This window comes from Galeopterus variegatus, unplaced genomic scaffold (genome assembly GCF_000696425.1).
Source record: "Galeopterus variegatus unplaced genomic scaffold, G_variegatus-3.0.2 Scaffold12523, whole genome shotgun sequence".
Lineage (NCBI taxonomy): Eukaryota > Metazoa > Chordata > Mammalia > Dermoptera > Cynocephalidae > Galeopterus > Galeopterus variegatus.
In genome coordinates this window covers 2,156-13,482 of record NW_007738634.1, presented here as the reverse complement: position 1 = coordinate 13,482, position 11,327 = coordinate 2,156, and the positions used below count along the sequence as shown (strand labels likewise).

Below are 11,327 nucleotides of genomic sequence, written 5' to 3'. Positions count from 1 at the left end.
TATTGGAAATTCTTCTACTCCCTTCTTTCCATCCTCACAAAATACTTTTCTCTATTTACTTGTGATTTGTGTAACTTATAACATGAAAATCAGGATGGAAAATATTCTTAATTCATATGGGTACATTATGAGAAAGGAAAGGGAACTTGGAAGAGCAAAACTAGAAAGTGTTTACGGTGTGTGGGAGACAACATAAGAAACGTACTTGAATATTTGGTCTCTTCCTTCAGTTCCCGGCACAGAACACTTAAAATCCCATAATTTCCTGGGTAATTGGGGTTGTAGGAGAATCTTTTTTTAAATTGTTTGTTCCTTGACCCAAGTTTCTGATCCACGGCTATTGAATCCCTTGTTGAAAAGTGAGTTGGGATAAAACATCTGTTAAGGCTTTTACGTACAATATATGAACAGAAAGAGAACACCCAAGCCTAGAATGATAAAGTGTATAAGGTGTAGCAAGTTCATGCATATTGGAACAGAATACATGTATCAAATTTATAATTCTTCCAAGGATTAAATCTCCCTGGTCTTTTAATGGTACTGAATTTAAGCTCAGTTTTACCCCCATTAGAGATATATTAGAAGTTACTTCCAAACCTTGAGCCTCACCATCAAAATGAAAACAAGTGTAAATTTAATACAAAAATAGTAGGGACAAAGGCATCCTGTTATTGTGGTGTGGTAAACATGTTAGCCATGTCCAAAATGTCTAGTATTTTACTTGAAATTTGCCATTACTTGCTACTGCAAATATCACCATAGCAAACCATCTGTCTCCTCATGTCTTATCATTTTGGCCCACCTCTGCCTTGCTCTGCAGACATGGTAGACTTCTCCTGGTATGCTATCAGCTTTGCACATCAAGTGCTTTCTTTATTTTCCTGGAGGCAAAGTGTCTAGTGAGCTTGCTCTGACCTTATGCAAGGCAGCTGAGAAGTGCATGGGACTTAACGTGTCAAGGAGCAATATTCAAACAATAAGGGAGAGGAACCAATGGATAGATAATAAAGTTCCCCTGGCTTTCCTTGGAGAACTCCAAGATTTCTGCAGGACATCTCAACACATCTTAAGGTATTGGATTCCAGTGCTTACAGAAGTGACCTATTCTTTGCTGCCCACTTTACTAGCATTATACTTACTTTGTCTCGCATTCCCCATTTCCTCATTCATCCTTCCTGAAATCACCTACCAAATAACATGATTTACCCAAAATTCATGCATCAGGGACTGCTCTTGAGGGAATTTACACTCTGCCAACACAGTCTTGGATAGTTTAATAAAGCAAGGCCACGAATGGCCTCAAATGAAACTCTTTGGATGCACAATAATAAGAGACAATGATAATATGACACTGCTAAATTACTGGAATCTCTACCAGAAAAACTGCTAGTATTTCAGACATAGGCACTCACTTAGCAACAGAACCTCAGACATCAGAGTTTTTTTTAGACAGCTTTCCAGGTGGACCTTTCGAATGCTCATTACCTCTTCAGAATGTTTTTTGGTTAGAATCCCAGTATAGTGTAGAAGCAATAACAAATAGAAAAGAGTCTCTTATACCTGTCAAAGAACATAAAAATAGTATTTAAAACACATCATAATTCTATAAAACATAGTTATGAAAAGAGATTGCTGATGTGCACGGTATAGTGTACTAAGTCTAGCGTTAGTGACTATGCTCAAAACAACACTTTAATCTAAAGATGAGGGTGAAGAATAGTCACTGGGGTTTGTCTAATAATCATGATGAGCAGTGCCAAATACTCACCTAAAGTGAGGAGAGGGTTCTAGTTTTCTCACATGATTACTAACCTGACTACAGTGACAAGTGTTTATGAGCACCTCTTCTTTTTGAAACACGGTCTTGGGAGGCTGAAGGCAATTTCGTGGTTATTCTAAAAGCATCTGAGAAAAGGCAACAACGTCACTAGGTGATTGTTAATTATTCGGGGCACCTCTGATTTCCCTATTGAGAAAATGTTCTTTTACATGCAATTCAGCTGCTTTTATTTGTTACTAATTTGTCCTGTCCCCACTCAGATATCTAGGTTTAAGTATATTATTTGTTGGATGCATGCTTTAATCACTTGTAAATTGCTTCAACATACAACATTTTCCACAGTGGTTCTGGCCAAGCTTTATGTCTCTGGACAGCGATAACACTCTTTAAACATGTCCTATAGTGTTTTTAAAGATTCAGAAAGGATAGAATAATGAATATGAGTGCAATTCTTATTTTTGTTTCCTTTTTTTGTCTTAAAGAACTAAAAGTTAATAATACCCTAATTCCATATCCCATAATTATCATCAGTCCTCGTCTTCCATCCTCACTTCAAGTCTCCTTTTTTATGTACATTCCTGTTTAAGTATATTATTTGTTGGATGCATGCTTTAATCACTTGTAAATTGCTTCAACATACAACATTTTCCACAGTGGTTCTGGCCAAGCTTTATGTCTCTGGACAGCGATAACACTCTTTAAACATGTCCTATAGTGTTTTTAAAGATTCAGAAAGGATAGAATAATGAATATGAGTGTAATTCTTATTTTTGTTTCCTTTTTTTGTCTTAAAGAACTAAAAGTTAATAATACCCTAATTCCATATGCCATAATTGTCATCAGTCCTCGTCTTCCATCCTCACTTCAAGTCTCCTTTTTTATGTACATTCCTCCTATACAAAGTTAATAGTTCCTTAAAAGGGAATACATCCTTCTAAAGAACTTGCTATTCATGCTTTAAGGTGTGTAAATATGTTGTTACATGTCTCTTTCTGATAGCTAACCTTCTTAATCAACTATATGTTTCTAAACTATATTTATTTTACTACATACACACCAATATTTTCCTTCATTCTACTGTATGAAATTTCTCTAATCTGGATCTTCTGTTATTTAATATATTCATTCCAACAGTTGTCATTTCCTGAATTCTACATGTATAAGAACAATTAACAGGTTTGTGTGCGTCTCCACGTTGCTCCATAAATGAATAATTTTGTAAAATGTTTCCTGGAGTAATTCCTGATTCAGTTAAATAAGCAAGTTTAATTTATTTAAATAAGAATGGATCTACTGAAAGAATATATTTATTAATATACATTCAACTACCAGTACAAGAGAGTATCATACTCCTGACATCCAACTTATAATTATGTTCTGTAAATGCATATTGTAAGGGAGTGCAATAAATAACTATATCAGATTACATTTGGTAAAGCTAAAATTATTTTACTTGCTTCAATATATTATTTTATTAATTAATTCAATACTGGCCTGGATTTGAAACAGAAAGATTTTTAAGCACAATCCATGTCAACAACAACAAAAACAAACAAAACAATAGAGATTATAACATAAACAAGTAAATAAATATTTTTAATATAGTTTTAATATGTGTGTCTGTAAAGATGATGAGATGGAAACTTTTGAATAATACTGATAAAGTAGTTGTTGAAATGACATAAAATAATTGAAACACATCCTGGTTCACAGATGGTATGGCTGGTCACCAATCTTTTCTTTTCTTTTCCTCCAGGGCACATGGATGAATGATTTATCACCCTCTTTGCAGCTGGCTGTGGCAAAATGGCTGAGTTCTAGCCTCACTCATGTGGGATCAGCATCACACTCGGTGGAAGCCATTCTTTCCATCTCTTTGTGCTTGTCCAGAATGGCTTTCCTCAGTACATTTCTTTTTCACTGAAATTGTAGAATGCATAAAAAACTCCTTTAACTTAACACCAAGAATTTAACCCAATTGAAAAATGGGCCAAGGGAGTTAATAGGAATTTCTTCAGAGAGATATACAAATGGCAAATAAGCACATAAAAAATTGCTAAATATTAGGCATTATGAAAATGTAAATCAGAACTACAGTGATATACCACAAAGAGCAACAACAAATATTTGTGAGATTGTAGATAAATTGGTAACCTCCTGTATTCCTGGTGAGAATATAAAATGTAAAATCATTCAGCTGGTATAGAAAACAGTTTAGAAATTCCTCAAATAGTCAAACATACAATTAACATATGACCCCATAATTCCAATCCTAGGTATATACCTAGATGAATTGAAATCAGTTAATGAAACAAGGTCATGTATATGCAACATGATTCGCAACAGCCAAAGGTAGAAATAACCCCAAATATCCATTAAAACATAAACCGCTGTACAAATTGTGGTATGTGCATAAGGGGATATTATTTATTCATAAAAGGGAATCATTATAGTAAAAATGAGTATAGTAAAAATAATAAAATATTTAGAAACAAACTTAAACAAAGAGAGGAAAGACTTGTACACTGAAATCTACAAAACTCTGGTGAAAGAAATTAAACAATGCAACACAAATGAAAAGGATTCCCATATTCCCGAACTGGAAAACTTAATATTGCTACAACGTTCATTCTACCTAAAGCAGTCTACAAATTCAATGCAAGCCCTACCAAAATCCCAATGGTGTTTTTGTTTGTTTGCTTGTTTATTTTTATTTTAAAAAAATTCTAAAATTCAGTTGGATTAACAGAACACCCTGAATAGCCAAAACAATGTAAACAAAGACAAACAAAGCTGGTGACAACCTATTTCCTGATTCCAAAATATATTGCAAATCTACAGCAATTAAAAACTGTATGTTACTAGCACAAAACAGACATATAGATAAATGGAATAGAGAGAGATCCCAGGAATCAATGCATGCATATGCAGCCAACTGATCTTTGACAAGCATGCCAATAATACACAATAGGGAAATAATAATCTTTGCAACAAATGGTGGTGAGAAAATTGGCTGGCCATGTACAGAATAATGAAATTGAACCCTTATCTTACACTGTACTAAAAATTTAGCTCAAATTGGATTACAGACTTAAACATAAGACCTGAAATTTCAAAACTCCCAGGAGAAAATATAAGGGAAAATCTTTATTATATTAGTCTTCAAAATGACTTCAATAAACCAAAAGTGAAGACATGAAAAGCAAAAATCGGCAAGTTGGACAACATCAAAATAAAAAAAGCTACAGAAAAGTGAAGGAAACAATCTGAGTGAATGCATAATATAGAGATTTGTAAAACAATTTACAGATCATATATTTAATAGGCTATTTTCCAGAATATGTAAGGAACTCCTACAGTTCAATAGCAAAGCAAAACAGAACAAAAACAAACAAAAAGCAACTTGATTAAAAACAGTAATAAATAGGCTAAAGATTTGCATTGACATTTCTCCAAAAAAAAGATACAGAAATGGCCAAGAGACATTTGAAAATGTGTTCAACACCACTAATAAAAAAATGCAAATCAAAACCACAATGAGCTATCACCTCACATTTGCTAGAAAGGCTATTATAAAAAAGAGAGAGAGAGAGAAAGAGAGAAATACACAATATAGTGAAGAGAGAGAGAAATTAGAACTCGTGTAATTAACTGATGAGAACACAAAATGGAGCAGCCATTTTGTAGAACACTATGGTACTTCCTGAAAAAAAAGAACTACCATGTGATCCAGCAGTGTTCCCTTTTGTATTTATTCAAAGGAATTGGTATTAGGATCTCAAAGAGATTTTAGTAAGCTTGTGTTCATTGCAGCATTTTTCCAAGTAGACAAGATGTGTAAACAACATAGACATTCGTTGATGAATAAATGGATGAAGAAAATGTGGTATATAAATACAATGGAATGTTTTTCTGCTAAAAATTAAAGGATATCCTGCAATATATGACCAATATATGACAATATGAATAAACCTGGAGGACACAACTCTTAGTAAAATAAGCTAGTCACAGAAGGACAAATATCACATGAGTCCAGTTTTGAGTTATCTGAAATAGTCATAGTTACAGAATCAGAAAGTAGAATGGTGGTTGCAATGGGCTGGGGGTTGGGAGAAATGAGTAGTTGCTAATCAATGGCCATGGAGTCTTAGTTTTGCAAGATAAATAATCAATACATGCTACAGCAGGTATTAATCCTGAAAATATTATGCTAAGTTAAAGCAGCCAGGCCACAAAGGTCACCTTTACTGTGATTCCTTCATATGAAATATTCAGATTACAAAAATATGTGTAAGATGAACACAGATTTCCACGGGTTGGAGGAAGTATGGAATGCGGAGAAAGTACAAGGGTAGCTCATTTATATGTCATTTTGAGTTGAGTGCCTAATTTTATTTTTTGCCCATATAATTTTTATGCATGCTTTGCAACGTATGTGTCTATAGCATACAATAAAGTAATTGTCTTCATAACTAATTTATGATAGCTTTCGGTTTAGAGAAGTTTCAAATTTTGTGTAGTCACTTTACTTTGTGCTTGCAAACTACCAAACTAAAAAAGTATGTAATTAACTAAGGGGATTCTATCAATCTTAAGAGTTCTGGTAAATATTAACAATGTAACTATGTACTTTTCTAAAATTAAACATACTTGTTTTTCATAATGGATATTACATAGGAGTACAATTGACGTTACATATTCATATTAGTCAATCTTCATTTTTTACCTAATAAATCATATTTTATAAAATGGAAACTCTTTGTACATCCCTTCCTCTTTCTACTAATCCTCACCATCCTATCACATTTTCTCCTTTACCATAAGTGAATCCTATCTATCATTTGTCATGCACATGCAGATTGTCATTGTTTAACTATATATTTTTATATTCGTAAACAAAATATACTCTAAGCTTGAAGATGTTTAAGTACATTTGCATGATATACTCCTGAATATCTTATTCTGAAAATTTATTTTTTTAACTTGGGTGTTTGCTTTTGAACTCATCCACATTAATTCACTTAGCTACATATTATTATCTGATTTGGCTGAATATATACACTTATTAGATATTTGCAAATTGTTTTTCAAAGTGTCTGTTGTGTTTACACCCCACACCAGCACAGTAAGAATGTTTCCTTTACACTATCACCTCACTTTCACATTAAAGTTATTAACTTTGAAATTTTTCTCAATTTTATGAGTATAAGATGGTTTTATATCATGTTACATTTACATATTCCAAATCATTATTAAATTATATGCATTGTCCATAATAGATTTCTTCCTTTGTAAACTGCATGTGTAGAAAGTACTTTGTGGTTCTATGGATTTTTCATCTATTATTTATTAATTCAAAAGATGCATAATTGTATCTATTTTCTCAAGTGTATGGTTTGTTCTCTTACTATAAACATTTTAAGCATAACTTTTATCATTGCTTTTGATTTTGAGTTCTGTTTTTGGATCCTTTCCATGCTTAATTATTTGCACACGTACATACACACACATTCACAGGGTTGGTCCTTATTAGAATGATTTGAATATGCACAGATTATTGGATATCAATGATTATGACTTTGTTTTGACATTCGAAGGAAGTATTCCTGTGATATCAAAACAGAGAGACCTTTATTTAGATGGAAAAAATTTTTTATTTTTTTTTGCAGAAACATATTGTGGTAGGAGATGCTATGTTTTGTACTGTTGAAGGGTTATTTAAGCTTTTTAATCTCATTTTAAGAAATCACACTTCAGTTTTACTCTGTGTTCTAAGGATAATGTCTTGTGATTAATGAAGAAAGGGAACTCTTGAGGAAGAGATGAGTTCACAAAATAATAATTAAAAGTTATGAAAGGGCATGAAGGAAGGAGAAGAAAACACTACCACTAAAACTTATCTGTGAAGAAGACAGGTCATTGTGATTAATATAAGGTCTGTTTAAACAGGGTTAAATGTGAGTGTAGGACTGATCTTTTGTACACTTTCCTTCTTGGGCCTGGGCAGTGAGGAATGGTGGCATCTGTAAGAGCATCACAGAGTGGTAGGAACCAAAGGAAAACAGAGCCAAAAGCTGAGTAGGTGCCAGGCTTACTGGGAGTCCCACAGATATGAAAGGGGCCTTAGTTCTGGGAAGAGTTCTATCTGCCAACCTGTTGTATCTTAATCTGAATTGTGATTTTCTTCTGTTTTTCTTGAGTTTACTATAATCTTGATAAGTAAAATGTCTAGATTCTTTTTTCTGTGAAAGAATCACAGAATTGGTTTCATGTCCATGCTCTGTTTAATATAGTAAAAGACACTCACAATCAGCCCAAAAATGACACCTAGGAATTTGAGCACATTATCTGTGGTGTCTGAACCATAGGCTGTGATTAGATTGCTGCAAATGCAGAGACCTAAGGATGGAGAATTTTACTTTGAACTGGAGTCACATACAAACAACTCCGTGGAAAAAGATCTGAGCTTATGTGAGCAATGGCTTTTCTGTGGATTATGTACTGTTTGATCAAGTTAATCAGATATAACTGTAATACTATTTATGACTACAGCTATGAGAGCCTATACAATTGGAGTTATATGGAGATAAAAGAAAATGATATGCAGCATTTTAAAGTAAAGATTACATATACAAAAGCTTGTGTGCTTTTCTTTCATGTATAACAGTCTTAGGACCTATGTATATATATGGGTAAATATGTGTTTAAAAATAAATACATGTGTATATACGAATATCAGAATGAAGATAGAAAAAGAAAACTGGATGATACAGTTTTTTCAGCATGTAAAATTGGTAACAGTATAGGTAGAGGGTTGCCAATGATATTTACTTCAAAATGTCCATGAATAGAATTAAACTAATAAATTAAAACCAACATTTCCTTATACCCTCTTGATATTGAGGTACAGAATATCACTCTCAATTGTTTTCTATTAGTTTTCAGCATGAAAATATACTTTATTGATAAACCAATTTTCCCCAAACACTTTTTGAATTGCCACTTTTACATCTTTATTCCTTAAACTGTAAATTATGGGATTCAGCATGGGAATCACAATGGTGTAGAATATTGACACTATCATGTCATGCTCCAAAGTGTAGCTGGAAGTTGGTCTCACATACATGAAGAGAACTGTTCCATGACAAATGGACACTCCGGTTAGGTGAGAACCACATGTAGAGAACACTTTCCATCTCCCCTCAGCAGAGTGCATCCTCAGAACGGCCACCAGAATTAAACCATAGGAAACTAGGACTATTAGGATAGTGGATATCTCAATAGAACCAGCAAAGTAGAAGAGTAGAAGCTGGTTTGTGTGAGTGTCAGAACAAGAAATAGCGAGGAGAGGAGGGATATCACAAAAGATGTGTCTAATTTCATTGGATCCACAGAAGGACAGGCTGAATGTGGCCACTGTGTGTATAGTTGCATGTAAAATGCCACTGACATAGGAAGCAACCATGAGTGGCACGTAGACTCTGGGTGACATGATCACTGAATACAGAAGTGGGTTGTAGATGGCCACATAGCGATCATAAGCCATTGCAGCCAAGAGAAAGCATTCCGTGGTTCCAAGAGTAACAGCGAGAAAGCGAGGAGAGGAGGGATATCACAAAAGATGTGTCTAATTTCATTGGATCCACAGAAGGACAGGCTGAATGTGGCCACTGTGTGTATAGTTGCATGTAAAATGCCACTGACATAGGAAGCAACCATGAGTGGCACGTAGACTCTGGGTGACATGATCACTGAATACAGAAGTGGGTTGTAGATGGCCACATAGTGATCATAAGCCATTGCAGCCAAGAGAAAGCATTCCGTGGTTCCAAAAGTAACAGCAAGAAACATCTGTGCTGCTCATCCAGGGATTGAAATGACTTTATCTTTTGACATAAAGTCTACTAACATATTTGGTGTAATAGCTGAGGAATAGCAGGCATCCACGGAAGACAACACACTCAGAAAATAGTACATGGGGGTGTGAAGCCTGGAATCCCCAATGACCAGTACAATCAGTCCTAAATTTCCAATAAGAGTAAAGAGGTAAATTGCTAGAAACAAGAAGAAAAAGGTGATCTGCAGTTCAAAATTTTCTGTGAGGCCCTTCAGAACAAATATGGTAACTTCAGTGACATTCTCCATGTTGGAATCTCATAGAACAAACTTGAAGGTATTTATATAATTACAGTTCATATCATTTTAATAGAATAAACAATATTGGGATTCAAGGGAACATGAACGATGCCTTCACATATATACATTCTTGTACGCATGATTGTCTGGCAGCATATCAGAAGACACTGACAAGTGTTCATGTCATTCACTGCAGAATCAAATATAAGACAGACATGTTAACTGATGCACTGAACTCTTGCCATTTCAAAAATTGTCAGGTCAACCGGTTAATTTACTGCTTAATTCTATTAGCTGTTTTCTTATGAAATAACATTAGAACAAGAAGTGAGAGTAAAATAAAAAATTCTTGCTGACATCCAAACACATGAAACAGTATATCAGTGGACAGAGCATTAGAATACCGGAATTCTAGATCTTTTAGCAAGTGTGTACAATGATATGCTATAATGTACAAAAGCATACACTCTATTAGGATAACTTTTATTTACTTGTATAAACATAAATTTAATTAATTTAATATTTATATTTTTTCTGGTTTCAGGATGTGTTGATTTTTAATCCTTAGGCAGATGCTGAATAAATCAGATTTTGATTAATATATTTGGTTCACACATGTAACAGGCAAGAACTATATTATTTAGTACTTGGTGTTTAGTAGCTGAAATGTTTAATACAAAACAACATAATTGTTCTTGACACACTCCTTTCTAGCTTTCAAAATATTTTTTCGAATATTTGAAATTTTCTCTTACCTGTGGAACAGCAAATATTGTTGTAGGTACACTATGAGTAAGGATAATTTAGACTGCTTATATGGACTTATTCAATTGTTGATGAAATCCACCAGGGATGTCCCAAGGGGGATATGCCCTAATTATCTTCTGGTTCAAAATAGTAATATAATGATTTACTAAATAAGAAAACAGTAAATGATTTTTAATAAAGCATTAAATGCTGTTACTTTCTGAATGGAGTTCTTTGGTTCATTTAAAATGCCTTAGATTTGCATTCCCTTTATAATTAGTGATGTCACATCTTTTCATACATATCTTGGCTATTTGCATATCTTCCCTGGAGAAAAGTATATTCAAGTCCTTGTTCAGTTTTAATTCAGATTATTATTATTGTTGTTTTTGTTATTATTGATATGGAGTTGCTTGGGTTCCTTATTTTCTTTGTAATGTCAATCCCTTATTAGACACATGGTTGCAAATATTTTCTTCTGTTTTATAGGTTGTCTGTTTACTCTACTGATAGTTTTCTTTACTGTGCAGAAGATTTTCAGTGTGATGTTGTCCTATTCATCTAATGATGTTTTTGTTGCTTGACTTTTGGTGTCATATCCCTGAAATAATTGCCAAACCCAAAGTTCTGAAGCTTTTCCCTTGTATTTTCTTCTAAAAGTATT

At 33.7% G+C, this 11,327-nt stretch overlaps 1 pseudogene; it reads right to left on the bottom strand.

Moving 5' to 3' along the window:
• Positions 1-8,714: 8,714 nt before the first annotated feature.
• On the bottom strand, positions 8,715-10,056 carry LOC103581191 (annotated as a pseudogene).
• Between the last annotated feature and the right edge of the window lie 1,271 nt (positions 10,057-11,327).